The sequence below is a fragment of the Aulostomus chinensis genome, chromosome 1 (assembly GCF_037954235.1).
Source record: "Aulostomus chinensis isolate RoL2024-O1b breed Wild chromosome 1, RoL_Achi_v1.0, whole genome shotgun sequence".
In the NCBI taxonomy this organism is placed as follows: domain Eukaryota; kingdom Metazoa; phylum Chordata; class Actinopteri; order Syngnathiformes; family Aulostomidae; genus Aulostomus; species Aulostomus chinensis.
In genome coordinates, this window is record NC_141320.1 from 28741588 (window position 1) to 28760589 (window position 19002).

General features: G+C 46.8%; 4 non-coding genes across 4 annotated transcripts; 1 reads left to right on the forward strand and 3 right to left on the reverse strand.

Moving 5' to 3' along the window:
* Positions 1-405: 405 nt before the first annotated feature.
* On the reverse strand, positions 406-477 carry trnae-uuc (transfer RNA glutamic acid (anticodon UUC)). Its single transcript has one exon. It is a non-coding gene; the product is annotated as a tRNA-Glu (tRNA).
* Positions 478-3422: 2945 nt separating this feature from the next.
* trnaa-ugc (transfer RNA alanine (anticodon UGC)) lies at positions 3423-3494 on the reverse strand. The gene has a single exon. It is a non-coding gene; the product is annotated as a tRNA-Ala (tRNA).
* A 798-nt stretch (positions 3495-4292) lies between these two features.
* trnae-cuc (transfer RNA glutamic acid (anticodon CUC)) lies at positions 4293-4364 on the forward strand. The gene has a single exon. It is a non-coding gene; the product is annotated as a tRNA-Glu (tRNA).
* A 14069-nt stretch (positions 4365-18433) lies between these two features.
* On the reverse strand, positions 18434-18515 carry trnal-aag (transfer RNA leucine (anticodon AAG)). Its single transcript has one exon. It is a non-coding gene; the product is annotated as a tRNA-Leu (tRNA).
* Between the last annotated feature and the right edge of the window lie 487 nt (positions 18516-19002).

Genomic DNA, 19002 nt, shown 5'->3' on the forward strand with positions numbered 1-19002 from the left:
AAAAACCTTCCACACTTAAATCCTGTCTCTAACTTCAAACTGGGGATGAACATTTTTATAATCAATCTGTCTCTATGTGATGGCCCTGCCATGGACTGGTGACCTGTCCAGGATAAACCCCGCCCCTCACCTGAGGGATAGGCTCCACCCCCACAAACCATTGCAGATCATCAATAACCAAAGCTACTAAGGAGGATTACAGAGTTTGGGAGTCAGTGACTTAATAGAGTCTAACAAAGGGTTGGACCTGAATGAGACAGTCACCCTTCAACATGGGGCCATGGCAGAGTGAACCAAGAACACTACAATGGGGGTGAGAGTGGAGCCATGATGGACTCACAGTTCATCACCTCCACCATCATGTGGACCACCTGATCACCTCTCCCTCAACCTCTAAATAACTCATTCCCTGACCGGGAATCGAACCCGGGCCGCGGCGGTGAAAGCGCCGAATCCTAGCCACTAGACCATCAGGGACCACACTGAGCTCTCCAACAACAGAGACTATAGACAATGACTCAAGAACACAGGACTCTGTGGTCTCAGCTTGAGATGCAGAGGGTCCACCAAGACCACCAGACACCTCAGCCCCCGAAAGAAAGTCCACCCCCAGGATCCTGTCCCCCTCTGCTCCAACTCAGCCCTCCATTCATAACGTGACTTTCGCTACGTCCGAACTGCCAAGTACCAACCTACGTCCTCCTGCTACGACCTAAACATGGCGGCACCACTCAGACACCCGAGAAGATTGGTGGGGAAGCACGACCTCTGCTGGCAGAGCACAGACACCGCAATTAGGTAGACAGCACCAACGAAAGCCCCACCTGCTGGCCTGACTGTGGTACTGCACTCCACTCTGAACGCACCCTTCACTCATTCTCTATTATTAAGCACGTTAACGCACCTGTAAAGGTGTGTTCACATTATATACATATTATATATTTATGCTTGGCCGTTTTTGATGAACTTGGGTGGGACTCTGGTGCAAAGATGAGGTCATGGAGCTGATCTGGGAGCAGTCCTGATGTTAAATGCTGTGATGAAGGACAGTGTAGAGGAAAAATGCGTCAAATTTAAATTTTAAACAGTTTAACGTTGTTGGCAGGACTCCAACCTGAGCAGGGAGACCCCAATGGATTTCTAGTCCATCGCCTTCACCACTCGGCCACAACGACCACATTCACACACTTTTGTAGGAGACTGAAATTAGACAATGAAAGTTCATGTCAGCACAGTCAAACATTTTTTGTCCTCTCTCAAAGACAAACTATTTGTGTGTGTGTGTGTGTGTGTGTGTGTGTGTGTGTGTGTGTGTGTGTGTGTGTCAGTGTTGTGACTGAGCGGTGAAGAAGACGACCTTCTGACTCCATTTTCTTTGTTGCTCTTCTATCAGTTCCTCAGTTTCTCTCATCAAGTGAAGCAGCTTTGACAGGTTTACTTCTCTGTGTGTTCACAACTTTGGTCTTTAAACTCCTGACAAACTCACCACGTCACACATTTGGTGAATTAAAGCAACAAATAATGACATCATGATGATTCAGGTTCGGGGGGCACGGCCTGGAGGAAGAGTGGCCGTCTAGCAGAGTTGCTGGTTCAGTTCTCACTTCAGCTGGTGACCATGTTGAAGTGTCCTTGAGCAAGACACTGAGCCCCTCATTGCCCCTGATGACCAGCATCCAAGACCAACAAGCTTCTGATTGGCTCTGATTCTCTGAGCCAAAGTCCAACACAGGAAACAGAAACTCTTGAGGTTGTCTCACATTTTTTAAAGAAACTCAGCACAGGACAGTGATAGGAGGCTGGTTTCCTTGATGTGGGCTTCACCTCCACTGCTGTCCACATTTAAATGCTGGCTGATGCTGGTCCCCTGTTGAAACCTGGACCAGACCAGGGACCTTCAGACCTTCAGTCTAACGCTGTTCCAGCATTGGATGAAAAAGTCTGGTCCTCTCATCTTCTTCAACATTGACTTGTTCTACCAGGACAAGAGAATCTGAGCTTGGATGTCATTTAGCAGTCAAAGGCTTGTTAAACTGGTCAACATCAGCTGGTGTTCACTCTGATGATGTAGCGATGGTCTGGATTCTTCCTTCTGGAGCACCAAGCTGCTGGGAAGAAGCCTGATGATGTCAGAGTTGTGTTCAGTGGCTCCTGCTGGGTCCATTTCTGACAAATGGGCTCCAAAGAGTTCACTGTTTCAAAGGCTAAGAGAAAGCAGCACATCATGGCGGTCAGGAGACGAGGTGGCCGAGTGGTTAAGGTGATGGACTGCTGATCCATTGAGCTCTGCAGGCGTGGGTTCCAATCCCATCCTCGTCGTAGGAGACTTTGGTTTCTGCTCCTAGATTCTGGAACGACTCTGAACTGTGAGGCTTTGCAAGAGGAGATTCTGCAGCACCTGAGAGCTGCAGTTCCAGGACCCCACAGCACCACCTACTGAATTGGATGATAAAATGCATTTGTTGGACTTTTGTTTTTTGGTGACAGCGCCACCTATCAAATTAGATGATAGCAAAATACTACTTTCTAACTGTAGTATTAAAGGTTTATTCATTCATTTTAAACTTTTTGGAGGAAACAACTGTAAATTAACCAGCAGTTACTGGTGATGCTTCACAGTTTCCAAGCTCAAACGGCCTCCTGCTTGTTGGACTCACAATTTCCAAAAAATGTAGACATCAAAAGTCAAATCATGTTTTTGTTTGGTTTTGTGTTGTTTTGTTTTTTACTGGAGGAAAACTTCAAATTGTGATGATGTGTCTGACTTAGAAACTGAACCCCCAAAAATCAAAAAGTCTCCTTCTTCTGTGCCGTGATCTCAGAGCTGATCATGATCGATCTCATCAATAATCCTTGGCAGCCGACCAGTCACACACAGCCCCCCCCCCCACACACACACACTGAGACATGCAGCAGCTCACAGTAACTGCCTCAGTCACACAGCAGATAGACTCCTTTCTATAACAAGATAAGCAGTAGAAAATGGATGGAAGTGATGATGAACTGATGAACAGGTGATTTGTCCAAAAGTCAACATCAGATTCATTTCCAATCTGTGGAAGCAGTTTCATCTTGAGGTTCCAGGTAAGAACAGCCAGCTGTGGGCTGACACACATCTCTTCAGGAGCACTTCTATGCTCCAAACTTGCCAGGTTGAATTGTGTCTGTATTCTGAGGGCAGCAGGAGGACGGAGGAGTGAGGACACACACATTTGGAACTGAGAGCAGCTGTGTGTGGGATTTCCTTCGCAAAGATAAAACCAGCTCCTTCATGCTGGCGATGAAGGCTCACAGTCACACTGACCCAGCTACAAATACTTTGATATGCAACAGACTGGTTTCTCTTCTGGTAGTTTGTTATCAACTGTTGTCACATTTATGGATCAATTTAGCTGGTAAGATGAAGGCTCCAAAGGACCAGCTGGAGATGCCGGGGATTGAACCCGGGGCCTCATACATGCAAAGCATGCCCTCTACCACTGAGCTACATCCCCTCTGTCAGAGTCACTGTTTAACTGATGCAGCAACACAAACACAGACACAACATTTTTCTCCTTCATTTTAGGGATAAAAAGGAAGTCAGCCTGTGATCTCAAAGGCTCTGTGATCTCAGGAGTTTCACTGTGATGTCAGCCCACACAGCCTTAGACCACAGAGGCAAGTCAGGCTCCAGGAAGCTGAGGCTGCTCCGTTCTCAGTCCAGTCCAGAGTGAAGGTTTTCCTCTCTGAAGCTTTCCAATCCAGCCCAGATCCTCTCTGACTAGCAGGAGTCTTTGACCAGGAAATGAGAATTATATTGAACGTCTGCTCATCCTCAGAATGAAGTAAAAGTATTTGTGTTCCTAAAATAATCTTCAGATGTTAAGATCAATTATTAACATTGATTGACAGCTCTAAACTGACCCATCATCACTATACAGTTGCAAACTGAGGACTGGAATATTTAGAAATCCACAGTTGCTCATAACAACTGGTAGTACAAGTACACAGTAGAGACGACTGTAGGAAGTAGCAGTTGTGAGCCTTGAAAAAAATGCAGTAAAGACAGGAAGCCCCCATCACATTGTCAGTGTTTCAGTGACTGGCATTGTGAAGAGACTGAGACAAAGTCACGTTATGAATGGAGGGCTGAGTTGGAGCAGAGGGGGACAGGATCCTGGGGGTGGACTGTCTTTAGGGGGCTGAGGTGTCTGGTGGTCTTGGTGGACCCTCTGCATCTCAAGCTGAGACCACAGAGTCCTGTGTTCTTGAGTCATTGTTTATAGTCTCTGTTGTTGGAGAGCTCAGTGTGGTCCCTGATGGTCTAGTGGTTAGGATTCGGCGCTCTCACCGCCGCGGCCCGGGTTCGATTCCCGGTCAGGGAATGAGTTATTTAGAGGTTGAGGGAGAGGTGATCAGGTGGTCCACATGATGGTGGAGGTGATGAACTGTGAGTCCATCATGGCTCCACTCTCACCCCCATTGTAGTGTTCTTGGTTCACTCTGCCATGGCCCCACGTTGAAGGGAAACTGTCTCATTCAGGTTCAACCCTTTGTTAGACTCTATTAAGTCACTGACTCCTGCAAGGACAAACTCTGGTCAGTGTGGTCCCTGATGGTCTAGTGGCTAGAATTGGTGCTCTCACTGCCACAGCCTAGGGTTCAAGTCCTGGTCAGGGAAGCTGTGGATACCCTGAGGTTCTAGCCAACTATGGACTGATAGCTGACCTCCCCTCCTCTCTAAAATCCTGGAGAAAGCAGCTGCTAATCAGCTGAGTGACTTCCTCCATAACAAGAGTTGATTTGAGGGTTTCAGTCTGGTTTTAGAGCCCAGCACAGAGACAGCACTGGTAGAAGTCACTGGATATATAAATATATATTATAGATAAATATCGGCCGACTCATCAATGGCTGAGGAATACATTCAGTCAGTAGCATAACAGTCCTCTGAAGCTGTAACGTGAGCCCACTTCTACCGACTAGAGGAGAGGTAAAATTACACCTGAAATCTGAGGTTTGTCCCTCAAAAAGAACCGCGATGTACTAAAAGTTTCCTCCCCAGAATGATTCTATCAACAAACACTTTAAATTGATATTCTGGAGTTTTATTTCAGTCGCCTGGAATTTGCTGTGGAGTGAGTAAGATGGTATTTAAATGGCAGGCCTATCCACTCGCGCTAGCACGAGCATTGCAGATAGCGTCAGCAGGACCAGACCCAATGGGTCCAGAACTGTCTCCAGTTGCTGGGAGCACCCTGGTGAGCTGGGAAGGCCAAAGGTCCAGAAAAGTGAACCTCCACTTCAAGACTGCAGCTGCTCCAGAAAGCAGCTGCAGTCTTGAAGTGGAGGAAGAAGTGCATGGACAGGAACTAGGAGGAGAGACCACATCACCAATCCAGAACAGAGTTTAAAATCCTTCTCCTCAGTCTTAAAGCTCTGAAAGGAACATTCCAGCTAAAAAGGAACCTCAGATGTGTTCTTGTGTTTTTATTATTTCGAACGATGGCAGGGATTTGGTTTGAGAGCATCCATGTTTAACTAGGTTTTGGTGCATACTGCTAATTAGCTCCCACCGCAGGTCGTGGGGGCAGCAGATAAACAGACAAATCACAACAAGAACATCCACTCCAAATAGTCAAACACCAGGGTGGTGATCAAGTAGAGCCTCTGCATGTCAACAAAAGCACTGACAACTTTAAAAGAGAACAGAAAGTTTATTAAAAGACAAGTTTATAAGGACAGTTAAAGGTGTGTAGACGGCTGTTTACACTTTAATTCAGCTGTAGAAGAAGAAGACCTTCACTGTGAAAACTCATCCTGTGTTACAGCCGCCCCTCCAGGACGGTCAGGGACCAACTTCAGTCCTGGTCCTGATACACCGGAAATCCAACCAATCCCTCCCATAGGAACCATGTATTTGTTAAAGCAGCGCTCGCTGTGTCTGTGTAGGAGCCGGTACTGAGCGTATACTGCATGTGTACTACTACTAAAGGTACTTCACCGGAGGCTCCAGCTGATGTCACATATTTCTCCATCAGCTGGATGACATCACTGATATCAGAGACTCCGCCCACTCATTTATTTTCACACATCTCAAAGACAATTCAGTGTTTGATCAGGGATCAATACATCAATATAAAGATCAGTACTTGGTGCCAAGTGGATCTTTGATGGTGACCTAAGAGAAATCAGATCAGCCCTCACACCCTCCTGTCCAATGGTGGCTCCATGATTTCAGCTTCATCCTGTCTCTTTCCTGATGTGTTTTCCCTTCTGCTTTCAAAAACTCTTTACACCCACAACCTTCATGTCTGGCCTCCACCACCATGATTAGTTTCAGTTTCTCCTCAGCTTCAGTCACACAACACAGGATGGACAAAGGAAGTTTCTCTGTTGCGTCGTCTCAAGTTTTCCTGACCTGAGGAGCTTTGTTAACTAACTCAGCAAGACTGATGTCTCTCAGCTGTGTGTTCTCATCATTGTTCTCCATGTAGACACGTTGTCTCCACTGACCATAATCCACTCACCTTCCTTCATTCGTTGCAGTGTCCCAACCAGAGACCAGTCAGGTGGTCTCTGTTCCTGCAGTCATACTGGATATTCGCTATGTGAAGGGGACCAACAAAGTGGTGGTGGACGTGTTGTCTAGAGTTCCTCAGTGTGGTATTTGATTGTGACCGGTTTTCCTCTCTCTGGTTCTCCTCTTGTCTTTTCCTAGCCTCTTAAATTGCAACAAGAGATGCTGGACCACCGGAGCAGGCCACTGGTTCCCCTCCTGATAGTTTGACCTTATCTGAGCAGACCAATGGGGGACGTATATGGTTTTTAGAGGTTTAGTGAATTATCATTTTGGGATTCAAGAAAAATTACATTCATGGTATTTTGGTAGCGGGATTCCCTTCAGGACCCTGTTCTTGTAGGGGGGTGTGATGGTCCCTTGGCTGATGTCTTTCATGATGTTTCTTGTGTTGCAGCAGGGAGCTGGAGAGTGGGGAGCTGTTCATTCCTCCTAGTTGGTTAGTTGCTCTCTTCATAAAGAACCCGCCTTGCCGGCCAGGAGCCGCTCTTCCTCCTCATCCATTGTCACTTTCATTTTCAGCAGCCAACATCTCTTCCTTACAGCTCCCTTACACTCATGCAACCATAACATTGACTCCATTGCCTGTCAAATCCCATGGCTCTTTTTGTTCTATTTTGTTTTGTTGTTGTTTTCTTGGTTAAAAAAAACATTATTTGGCTTCCTACCCACATCTCCCACTGTTTTGCCATTGCTTCAGAGCCAAGTCGTGAGAAATGGTTTCTCCCCAGTGTGGGTTCTCATGTGACTTTTCAGATGTCCCTATTCTGAGAATTTTTTACCACAAACTGAGCAGGGGAAGGGTTCTCCTCAGTGTGCATTCTCGTGTGTCTTTTCAGACATCCCTTTTCTGAGAATCTTTTGCCACACACAGTGCAGGGGAATGGTTTCTCCCCAGTGTGCATTTTCATATGTCTTTTCAGATGTCCCTTTTCTGGGAATCTTTTATGACATACTGAGCAAGGGAATGGTTTCTCCCCAGTGTGCACTTTCATGTGTCTTTTCAGACATCCCCTTTCTGAAAATCTTTTGCAACAAACTGAGCAGGGGAATGGTTTCTCCCCAGTGTGCATTCTCATGTGTCTTTTCAGATGTCCCTTTTCTGAGAATCTTTTACTACACACTGAGCAGGGGAATGGTTTCTCCCCAGTGTGTGCTCTCATGTGTGATTCTAGATGTGCCTTCACTGAGAATCTTGTGCCACAAACTGAGCAAGGGAATGGTTTCTCCCCAGTATGTGTTCTCATGTGTCTTTTCACACATCCCTTATCTGAAAATTTTATGCCACAAACAGAGCAGGGGAATGGTTTCTCCCCAGTGTGCGTTCTCATGTGTCTTTTCAGACATCCCTTTTCTGAAAATTTTTTGATACAAAGTAAGCATGGAAAAGGTTTCTCTCCAGTGTGTGTTCTCATGTGTCTTTTCAGACATCCCTTTTCTGAAAACGTTCTGCCACAAACTGAGCAGGGGAATGGTTTCTCCAAAGTGTGTGTTCTCATGTGTGATTTCAGATTCCCCGTTGAGAATCTTTTACCACAAACTGGGCATGGGAATGGTTTCACTCCAGTATGTGTTCTCATGTGTCTATTCAGACATCCCTTTACAGAAAATCTTTTGCCGCAAACTGAGCAGGGGAATGGTTTTTCTCCAGTATGTGTTCTCATGTGCGTTTTAAGATGTCGCTTTTCTGAGAATCTTTTGCCACACACTGAGCATGGGAATGGTTTCACACCAGAGTGTGTTCTCATGTGAGTATCCAAACTACTTCTGTAACGAAAACCTTTACTGCATGTTGAGCACCTAAATGGACGCTCATCCTCACTGACTTCTGTCTCAGATTCAGAAGGACCAAAGGTCACGTTCCTGATGATTTCTGATTCTCTTCCAGTTTTTAGTTTTTGCTCTTTTGAGCTGCAATGACTCACTTCCTGTCCTGGGCTCAGTTTCTGAAGCAAATTCCTCCTTGAGCCAAAGGGTTCCTTGTGCTCAGAGGTGGCCGTGTTATCAGGTCTGACCCAATCATCCTCACTGACTTCAGTCTCAGCTTCAGAAGAGTCTGACATCTGGTCTTCAGTCTGGGGTTGTACAAGTGGATCTGGATCTACCTTGCTGGCTGGTTCTGGTTCTGGTCCTCCACACTCTTCTCCATCAGCTTCTGTTTTCAGAGGATGAATTGGGCTCCTGCTCAGAGACTCTTCTTTCAAGTTCTCCTCAGTTAGACTCTGATGAAGCTGTGGGAACTGAGGTTTCTCTTCGTCCCCTTCACTCTTCACAGGGACCAGAGTGAAGGGGAACGTGGTGATATCAGCCTCCTCCTGCCCTTGAAGCTGCGCTCCCTCCTCACTGGTCCAGAGCTCCTCCCACTCCTCTTTAATGTGGGGGGGCTCTGGGTCCTGCAGCTCAGGGGGAACCTCTTCTTTAATCACCAGCAGCTGCTCCACATCTGCAGGACACAAACAGCAACATCAGAAATCTCTTCATTTGACTCTGAAACAGCGGAGCAACAGACAGAAACAGAAATCAACTCAATGAAAAGAGACGTCCTGCTACTGACGACCAGTCAGCAAACTGGGAACAGAAACGCTGGCTTCAGATGCTTGGATCAACGTTGTGTCACCCAGGTCAAAGGTCATAGGTCCCCTCTGCTGAATGCCTTTGTCCATTCATAATCACATTCACTCGTTGGAATGTTAGTGTCTATAATGGGACAAATGGACAATTCTTGAACGGCCAGTCCAACCCAAGGTCGCCAAGAAAAATCTTTCTTTTTTTAAGTAGGCCTTTATAATATCCGTGTCAGCCTACATCTTAATGTCACAAAAGAAGCAACATGCACAGCATCCTGGGCCAGCCTGACACACACACACGACACGGCAAGGCTGAGTGAAGCAGTCCTAGTCCCCTATTATCCAGCTAGAACCCTTCGCTCCCAGGATGGAGGGTTACTGGTGGTTCCTAGAGTTCTAAAAGTAGAATGGGAGCCAGAGCCTTCAGCTATCAGGCTCCCCTCCTGTGGAACGGTTTGAGTCCGGGATGCCCCCCCCCCCCCCAAGACCTTCCTTTTTGATCAAACTTATAGTTAGGACAGCTTAAACCGGCCCTTCGATATTTTGCTGTAGGCTTCAACCTGGTTTATGCTTCTGCATGGCATCAACGCCGTACCTACACTGTCGACGCAGACCTACGTGGACCCTACGCCGCAGCAGACGTGCACCTCCAAAATGTCCTGACTATTCATTGTGTCGACACGTCGTGACGTGAACATCAAGGACTGTGATTGGTCCGTTCAGAGGAGTCGCCGAATGCATTTAGAGGTGGAAGAACCTCCACGACAAAATGTGTGTCTCCGGAAGAAAATGGCCACAAGTCGTGTTTTTCATGTTCAAGGTTTTAAGTTTGATTCATGAAAACAAAGTCGTTCAAAGAGAAGCACTGGACTTTCTGTTGGAAATAGTTTTGTTTTGGAATCTGACAAGAGCCCCCGAAACCATAGAAAGACACAGCCACACCCCCTAGCAGCTTGGAGGTGAGCTGCAGAGCAACGCATTCCCTCAACACAGAACTGGGCACTGGGCTTCTCTCTCCTCCTCTCTGTCCTCCTGTACTCAAACATATTACTAACTCCTCTTCTCCCCTCATCCCAGATCCTGGTGCTGCTGAGGAGGCTGCAGACCAGAAGAGGCTCAAGCTGCCACCCGTAGCTCCACCTGCTCACGTCCCCGTCTGTCCATCAGTCTCTTCCTTTCTCTCTCTCTTTATCTCTGTCCCTCTCTTTCCTTCTGCATATCTGTCTTCCTCCATTCTCTGTCTTTGTCTCTGCCCTGCTCTCCTGCTCTCTTTCCCCCCAACCAGTCAAAGCAGAAGGCCGTCCCCACTGATCCTGGATCTGCTCGACGTTCCTGCCTGTTAAAAGGAAGGTTTTCATCACCACTGTTGCAGGATGTGCTGCTGGTGGAGAATTGTTGGTGTAGATTCATTGAAGGAGTTTGGTGCTGGACCTGCTCTACTAGTAAAGAGTCATGAGAGAACTTTGTTGTGATTTGGTTCAAACAAATAAAATTGACTTGACTTGAACGTGATGATAGTGTGGAAAAACTGTCAAAAAGAATGAAGACAGGTGAGAAAGAAAAGGGAGGATTAAAAAGAAGAGATTAAAGAAAAGCTATGGTCCTGCTGAGTGTTGTGATGCTCATGTTTAGCTGTCAAGCTAGCAGCTCTGGACTCACTGATCTGGACTGAAACTGCATTGAAATGAAACAACAGAGCTTCACTGGTGTCTGCAGGAGGTTTGCCTTTGGATTTTGTCCCCTAAAGCTGCTGTAACATTGGTTCATTCTGACGGGACTCATTTGGATATCATGTGACTTGCTGGAGACAGAGAGACTGCTGACACGTGTGTGTGTGTGTGTGTGCTGACTGAGTCCCACCAACATTGTGCTGCCTGCTCTTTGACTTTGTCTCAGGGGTTTTTCCAGCTGGTCTGGACCACTTGGTCTGATGAAGCTCCAGCTAGAATTCCTAGACTTTGTTTCCTGAGCTACTAAAACCTCCCTTTATGTTGGGAACAATGCAGCAGGTCCCTGGGGGACTCACCTGCTCTGTCCAGCCTGACTCGGGGCTTCAGCACGGCATCGAGCAGCAACCTCTGCCAGCGGTTCTCCCGCTCGTACTCCGCCACGGTTTCCTCCAGCAGAGCCACGATCTGCTCCGCGGCCGCCGCCAGCCGCTCGGTGAGCAGCGCTCTCAGCACCGGGACTCCAGCCGCTGAGTCTCCTTCTCCCAGCTGCAGCAGGAAGTCTTCAGCGGCGGCGAGGATCCGCTCCTGGACCGACACCCGCAGCAGCTGCGCGGCGCACATGTTGAGGTTCTACCGGCGCCACTCAGCCTTCAGGAGACAAAGACCGAGGCCGGGGGTTCACGGACTTCTCCTTCTGTCCTTGTTGTTTGAAAACCTCCCGCGTCTTCGTCTCGTTCTGTGAAGCGCGTTTTGATGACGTATGTGGTGACGTCCGAAGCCTCTTCAGCCGGCAGTGACCACGTGACTGATTCAGGACCTGCTTCTCCGGCTTGGCGTGAGATTCTAAATGTAAAGCAGTGAAACGCCGTGGTTTCCTCCCTCCTCGTCCAAAAGCGTTCGCTATTTGATCAAAGGAAGGAGAAACAAGTGACTCCATGTTGTGGAGGCTGAACTCAGAGTTGAGAGAACTTTCATTCTGATCTGAGAGCAGCAACAAAGGCACTGAGAAAAACTGAACCACTGTCAGAGTCGGCACAGCATCAGCAGTCAGGCTGTGTTCACACTGGGAGAAACCATCGGACAGAAACCTCCCTCAGTCACACTGAAGGAACCTGAACTGACTGCTGCAGCTGGGACACACACACACACACACACACACACACACTCAGCAGGAAACATGAACAGAGAGATAAAAGCACAGGATGCCTCCTCCTCCTCCTTCCAGAGATCAACTGATCTCCAGATTGACTTCAGTTCTTTGATCAGAATTCTTCTTCCTCCTTGATAGATTTATTGATACTTTGTCATAGACGGTCCATTCCTATTGGAGGATGTTAAAGAGCAGGAGAACCAGGTTCCCATGTATGGAACTAGAATATTTATACACTGTATTGCAGTCGTTTCCAACATCCATCCATCCATTGTCTTCCTCTTATTCCTGTTAAGGGTCATGGGGGTGGAGCCTATCCCAGAGTCTACAGGTGAGAGGCGGGGTTCACCCTGGACAGGTCACCAGTCCATCACAGGACCAACACATAGAGACAGACAACCATTCACTCTCACAGTCACACCTACAGTCAATTTAGAGTATCAATCAGCCTCGTCCTCTCTTGATGTCTTTGGACTGTGGGAGGAAGCTGGAGTACCAGAGAGAACCCACACAGGAACAGGAGAACATGCAGACTCACACAGAAAGATCCTGTGCTCCAGCCGGGACTGGAACCCTGAACCTTCTTGCTGTGAGGTATTTTTATCTCACAAGTGGAAAAATGTAGAATCTTCATGTCATTACATGTCGTTCTCCATTGGGTCACTAGGGGGCAGCACCTACCTGCATCACCAATATGAGCCTTCAGTCTGTCAGGGGGTAGAATTCAGTCACCACCAATGACATCAGAGTCAGAGTTTAGACATCAAAGACAGACATTAAAGCCTCTCTGATAAAACAAAAATATACTGCAATATTTTTTTCCAAAGTGAGACCCTCTTTATTCTCTAGTTTAATCTGCTGCAATAATAATGAGCATCTTTGTCAGTCTACTGATGAATGTCAGATATCTTTGATGACCAAACCTGGACGTTTGTCTCAGTTTGACTGGAAGTCTCATTCATTCATTTCTCCTCCATGATTTCCTGCAATGATTTCCTGGTTCTGCTCCATTCAGGTTCAGAGAGCTGAGATTAAAATCACTCAGGAATAAAAGAGGAGACACCAACAAGTCAGCATGGAAGAGGAGCAGGTTTTCAAACTGGTCACCCTGGCTGCTGGTCTGGGCCTCCCTTTGCCTCGGTGCTCCTTGAACCAGTGAAGGTCCTGGTCCAGTCTTCTCCACTGAGTCCTTGTCAACAGGGAGCACCTCCCCACCAGAGAGGTGCAGGGCAAAGGAAAGGAAAACTCCAACCAGAATGAACGCTGCACTAAAAACTGCCCTCCATTTCTTGAGGGGAACGTTGGGTCTTCCTCAGGCAAACGGCAGTCAGCAGTGGCTCAACATCTGAACTGAGCCCAGACCTGGTCAGCTGATCATTCACCAGCTCAGCCCCTCCCACTCATGACGAAGACCTTGAAAACCCCAACATCACCTCCTCCACCTCAGTCTGGCGTGTCTGGATGGAGGGCTGTGATGTCAGCAGCGATGACATCACTGACACAAACACACTGATCTCTGACTGGTCTGGTCTGAGTGGGATTCAGTGACATCACACAACCTGCACCAGATGAAGGGGCGGGGCATCCAGGAGCTGTGACATCACTGGTGACTCTTGTTGGGCCGCCTTCTTGGCCAAAGTGGAGGAGAACAGGACCCAAATACAGACGGGGGAGAGGAGCGTTCAACAAAAGGAGGCTTGAATGATGAAAAGACAAAGAACAACAAAGGAACTCAAAGCACCAACAGAGGAGAAAAGACAAAGTAGCAAACAAAAGCCAAACTTCCACTGGAAACTTGGAGGAGCTGGAACAGGAGGGAGAGAACATGAGGCTGAGAACCCTGGAGAATGAGAGGTGGACAAATCCACCAGCGCAGCATCAGGAGAGCAAAGAAACCAGAAGGAGCTTTGAGGAGCTGCTGACATGCAGCCAGGGAGCGTCTGCCTGAGATGGGAGGAGCTGCTCATCCACCCAGATGGAGAAGCAGCCATCTTGCTCTTCTGACGCCGACCGGCAGAAGGAACAGAGGAGGTGAGGGGCCTCACGTTGTCATGGCGACATGGAAACATTCCACTCTCTCAGTGGTGCCTCCATCAGACGCACTTTGTCTTTGTGAAGATCAAAGTGAAAGGAAATAATAAAATAAAACAATGAAGGCTGCATGAACTGAGTGACACACTTGAGGATGACATCAGTGAAATGTGTGATGTCACACTGCTGAGTCGTGAGGTCACCACCAGAGAACAAATGAGTGATGAGATGCTGATTATTGACTCTCTACTTTAAATGATCTCACTCTCTTCCAGCTTGAAGAAGTTTGAGGATGAATGAAGTCAAGAACTGGAAAAATGGAGAACGTTCATGTCATTACATGTCATTCTCCACTGGGTCACTAGGGGGCAGCACCTACCTGCAACTCCTGTGAGCCCTCAGTCTCACCTCATTTTCAGGCTCCAACTAAAATGAAGCTTCAACTCTTCTGAATCCTCTCCACCTGTCAGATCTGTTTGAAACTTCCAGGTTTGATCAACATCCCAGTCTGAACACATCTACAGGTCAGCAGTGACCACAGCGCCACCTACTGGCAACAGGAAATGACAGATTTGACACTGAGATGTCCTCGTCACGGCGTGATGGAGAGTTCTGATGATTCATCAGCACAATCAGACTCTGAGAACTCCTCCCTGCATGGTTGATGAGGGTCAAAGTTCCCATGTGTCTCACTTCAGGTGGAGGACCAGAGATTTTAGGCTCATGTGAGTGGTTGATTCTAATGTAAGAATAACAGACCACAGACTAGTCAGTGAATAAAACTGCCGACTTCTTTATAGACAGAAAATGTCAGAAAAACAAAAACAATTGGTACCAAACCCTTTACATCCACACACATTCAATAAAGGAGTCTCCCTCCAACCAACAGACAGAAACCAGACCTCAGGAGAATCAGGTTATTGACCTCTTTTGAGTCTTATTTGAAGTTAACCCGACTTATTTGAGTTGAGGTTTAATTTGGTGGCTGGATTTCTATGATTGTTTGTTTACTTCACGGTGTCTATTTGAGTTTCCTCAGTCTAGGTTCTCATTTGATCTTGGTTCAGCCTATTGATGAGTTTTAGTTCTACGTTCCCTCTTCCTGTTGGGTTGTTTCACCGGCTCTATCCAAGCTTGAACTCCCTTTCAACAACCCACTCATGTAACACCGATTTGGCACACAATCAGGAAACGTGAACAAAACAAAGTTATAAAAATAAAACTCAGGGCCAAAGTATTTCAATTTACAACTCAATCTCACAAATCAATAATCAGAGTCTCTCCCGTTCATCACCAGTCTTTTCGTTCAGTCCGTTATCAGTCCAAAAGAAATTCAAGGTGTCTCTGTGAAACCTGTCAGTTCTGTCCTACCACAATCCCACCGTCAGGGTCAGTGTCACCTGGGTGGGTGAGGTTTGCAGCGCCATTTTCCACTCCGACTCTCTCTCTCCTGTGGGTGGCTCGCCATCTTTTCTCCACAGCGTCAGGTGTGTTTGCACACCAGTGATCCCGCCTACAAAACCTGGCCAAATCCTCGTTCACAACGCGATCAACACAATCCAGAATCATGGACAGCAGTTGAGTCCAGTGTCTTCTCAAAAAATGAAGGGACCAAGGAGAAGACCTCAAAAGAGTCTGCTTTGTTTACTCTTTCCTCTCTCATTCTCGAGTCGTCCGTCTGCTTTAGTTTACTTTATTTATATTTGTACAGCACTTTTCATCCAGAGACTGCAACACAAAGTGCTTCACAGAACTGAGAGAAAACAGGCAACGTTAAATAAAATATAAAACAATACAATAAATACATGTTAAGAACCCAGCCTTCCCAACCCACATGACCTCATACATGCACACACCAACCCCCCCCCACACACACACATACACACACACACGCATACACACAACCACACACTGACTGTACGTAGGAACATGGCAGGGCACTGAAAATCCTAGTGAGGAAAGACCACCTATGGGGGCCATCCTCACCAGGAGGTGCCACAGCCCACAACCACAGGGAGCGCCGCCACCCAGACCCCCCGACCCGAACAGACCGGGTACACTCCACATATAATGCAGAGCCCCCCAGCTCTCCAGGCCTGGACGATCCCAAGGACGACGCCCCTGTGGGCGGACCAGACACACCTCCCAGTGTGGAGGGCTCCCACCAGGAAACACTGGAGCTAAAAACTAAAAGACTCAAAGAAGGTAGAATAGGAAAGAACAGAAATTACAATCATATTAAAGTATCAGAATGACATAAAATATATATAAAATCAAAAAGTTTTAAGAGCTAATAAAAAAGTAGAATAAAAAAATAATTAAAAGACTAAAGTAACAATAAGATATCGTGATAAAATGAAAGGATAAGAGAGACTAAGTCAGTTAAAAGCTAAGCTAAAAAGGGGAGTCTTGAGCCTCCTTTTGAAAACATCAACAGTCTCTGCGGTCCTCATGTTCTCTGGCAGGCTGTTCCAGAACTTTGGGCCATAATGGCTGGATGCAGCCTCCCCGTGGGTTTTAGTTCTGAGTCTTGGAACGACTAAAAGGCCGGTGCCAGAGGACCTCAGGGTCCGCGAAGGTTGATATGATAAAAGCAGTTCAGATAAATAAGATGGGCCAAGACCATTAAGACACTTAAACTGGTGACCTGTTCAGGGTGAACCCTGCCTCTCACCAAATGTCACCCCCCCATAACCTTTAACAAATCAGTGGTACAGAAAATGGATGGAGTGACTGATTCACTGCAGAGGCACAGTGATGTTATTAATGGAGGAGTCTTTTCATTAAAGACTGAAGCTCCATACAAGACAGAGGCTGTAGACAAGAACATCACAACCTGGGAAGCTTTCACTTCTTTGGACAGACAGCTTTGATTTCAGGTTCTACCTCTGTAAAATTGAAAGTAAAGTAAATGGAGCACCTGTGAAGGTAAAACTGATGATGTCATGACTTGTTCAGTCCTCCACCAAAGTCCAACAAGCTTTTGATTGGCTCTGATTCTCTGAGGCAAAATCAATTAGTAAAGTTAATTAGTTAATTTAATATAATTATATTACATAATTACATATATTATATGTAATTATAATAATAATATATAATAATAATAATTATATTACATACATTAATAATAATTATATTACATAATTACATATATTATATAATTTAATATAGTTAATTAGTAATTAGTTCAAAGTCAATTTAGTAAAGTAAACTTTTGCTTCAGTCAGAAAGGAGACTGTTGTTAACTCACAATGGTTGGTGATTCTGCAGAACCTGGGACCAGAACCTCTGGGTTCTGGCCCAGCTCTCTTCCTCTGCTCCTCTCTGCTTGACCATCTATTGAACAGGTCTTGATTTAGGAGAGCAGGACTGAGACAAGAACAGGAATGTGAGTGTTGAAGGTTCACAATTTGGCTCTGAAGCCTCAGCAGGTAAAGATTCATCTCTTATTTCAGAGGTGATTTGAAGAATTCATTGTTGCTGAACTGTTGATGCTTCAATTTCTGGACGTTCACTGGTGGAATGTTTGAGGGTCAGAGGTGAAAAGAGGACAAGTGATGTCATCACCTCCAGCTGAGACCTGCCAGGTGGTCCTGCTTCATTCAACTCTGCTGCCTCTGCCACTGCCCTGACTGGTGAGGCTGACAGCAGGTTCTCTCTCATCTAAACTCTCTGTTTACAATGGAGGCTGAAATCCTTGTGATTGGTGGTTCAGTCATCAGGTCTGTTGAACTCCCAGGTGCCATCACCTGCTGTCTTCCTGGTGCCAAAGTTGTGGACATTATTGAATGTTTGAGGGTCAGAGGTGAAAAGAGCACAAGTGCACCTGTTGTGTGTGATGGGGCACCAGCATGGAGGAAGTTGTCAAACATTTCCAGCTAAACAGCAGGAAACTTCAAGTAAAGAATTAAAATGATTTACTTCAGTGTTTAACTCCCAGGCCTCTGTAATAAAACACCAGGAACAACTGACCACCTCACCATGACTTCACCCTGATAACCAGGAGGTAACCTGGTAGTCAGAGCAGTGGTGCTCAGGTCTGTGGACTCAGAGGAGGGTTCTTCTCCTGGTGATGGGTTTGAAGACATCAGCAGCCTTGTTGGAGTCAACTGGGATGTTCCTCTCAACAGACAGCAGCATTAAATCAGAGAGCCTGTCTGCTCCATGTCTCCTCCTGAGCTGGTCCTGGATCAGCTTCAGTTTGGAGCGTCACCGTTACACTGGAGCAGAGGTCACTGGCAGTGCTGTATATACTGGGAGGAGCCTGTGGCTCTGGGTACACTGTGCCCATGTTGTTGGCTTGAAGGCAGCTCAGCGTTACTGCACATTGTTGTTTTGGAGAGTTCAAGATGAGGAGAACACCTCAAGTTCAGGACATTTTCTTCCCAGAGTGATAAAAGCAGCCAACACCTCCAGCACAGAGAGGCCTGCCACACCTCTCCAGTGACCTGGGACATGATGGCAGTGGTGGGATTTGAACCCACACCTCCTCAGAGACTGGAGCCTTAATCCAGCACCTTAGACCACTCGGCCACACTACCTCACTGAGCTAGTTAGTGAGTTGGTCTGCTAAAGGAGTGTTGAAGAGGAAGTAACAATGACATCAAACTGATTCTGAAGGGGGACCCCTTCCCTCCTGCAGTCACAGGAAGGGATGACAGCACCGCTAGAAGAAGCCGGGAAAGAAATGGTAAATGGACTCAATTTAAACAGAGCCGTTCTACCTCAGCACACCAAGCTAGCATACCCCCTTTTGTTACCAGATGGCCATGCTATCCCTGAGCCATGTGACCTGGATAAGATGGGTGAACTACAGCTGATCGCCATGCTAGCAAACCCCCTTTTGTCTGGTTTGGTTGTTGTTTGGTGACTGTGGATGAACACACAGGAGAAGTTGAGCATGAATCTGTGTTCCTGTTCACTTGAATACATGCAGGAGTAGCAGGTGGAAATACTACTGTTTATTTTTGTTCTGATTTCAGAACTGTTGACACGATGGTGTCAGATTAAAGCATCTTCACCTTCCAG